We start from the raw sequence: 1,447 nt of genomic DNA, 5'->3' as shown, positions 1-1,447 counted from the left end.
TGTATTTAACCTCAGTAAAGATGGTGTCTGACCACGTGATTGCCCTTATCAATAATGGTTACAGAGCCATATGACCTGTCTGTCTTTGACCTTAGTAAAGAAGGCGTCTGACCATATGGTCATTTTTTTTTCTTTTCCAAGACATATGGGACACATGTGGAGCACATAAACTCAATCATTCAAAAGTCAGTTAGAAACACATTCATGTGGCCATAGAAATTAGAATTTTCATCCGCACATGTGCAATAAACCTTTTTTATCAGAACGACAGACAAGACTCGGGGAAACTGTCAGCTGAGCAACTTAAAAAGCCAGAGATAAGAATTTGCAATATAAAGAACAAGCTGTAGGACTGCAGGTGTAGACTGAGAGGCAGCAAGGTAGGAGAAAGCCTGGAAGAAGCAGAAGGTAAGGCAGGTATCATGGTGTCATGGATACCCTGAGCAGTAGGCAGTGGGGACCAGAGTGGGGGAATGGAGGGGACTTGAGGGGGTGGCTTTGCTCCTTGTGGTTCATCCCTCGTCCCAATGCCATCCATGGGCAGGAGGAAGGGAGGCAGGGATGGGAATGTACAGCCCAAGAATCCTTGGATCTGACTAATTTTCCATGGGTGAGGCAGAGGACAAAGACTGCTGGAGGAGTCACCAACCACAGAGCAGGGGCCTGAAGGACGCTGAGGTCTGAGCTAGATGGCACAGGGTGTTGCGATGTTTCGTCAAACAGAGAACAGGAGCTGAGGGGAGCCAAGCCCCACAGACATGTGGTTGCTGGTACTGGAACTTGAATGGGGCCAAGAGGCGAGAGACCAAGGTCAAGAGGAGAGGAATCCTCACTTGTGGGAAATGGCCAGAAGGGGGAAGCTTACCAATTATGATGGTGTTGAAGTTCCAGGCAGGAGAAAGCACCAGGAGGGCCTCTGCTGAGTCACATAGCACCAATGTTATGATATAGTGCACAGGAGGCCTTGGCAGGTTGGTCCAAGGTGCCCCAGTGGGTGAGGGAGACACGCCTTGCAGACACAGCGGTGGGCTGCAGAGTGGAGCGGTGGAAAGTCATTCACACCATGCAGACACATGTCTACGTGGTGAGTTTATTTTGCGGGCAGGAGAGTGTCCTAGCTAGAGAAGTTTCTGGTGGTTTCTTCTCAGATATATTTCAGCACAGTATAGTTAGTATTAAAGCAGTTAAAAAAATTCATAATTTTTAATCAAGGGATGAAACTTAACCACATGTCCCCCAAACCTCAAAAAATAGTAAATACAAGGACTGGAAAATTGGCACAGCAGTTAAAATCATGTACTACTCTTCATAAAGACTTTCTACTGATTTAAACACATGTCTGAGCAGTCTTCTCTTGTGAATACCCCACAACATTATTCATTTATGTTGACTAGCATGTTAACAAGGTACCAAGTCAATATTATCGACATGTACATAGCCCTCAAAC

Source organism: Peromyscus eremicus, chromosome 19, assembly GCF_949786415.1.
Source record: "Peromyscus eremicus chromosome 19, PerEre_H2_v1, whole genome shotgun sequence".
Lineage (NCBI taxonomy): Eukaryota > Metazoa > Chordata > Mammalia > Rodentia > Cricetidae > Peromyscus > Peromyscus eremicus.
This window is presented reverse-complemented; position numbering follows the sequence as displayed.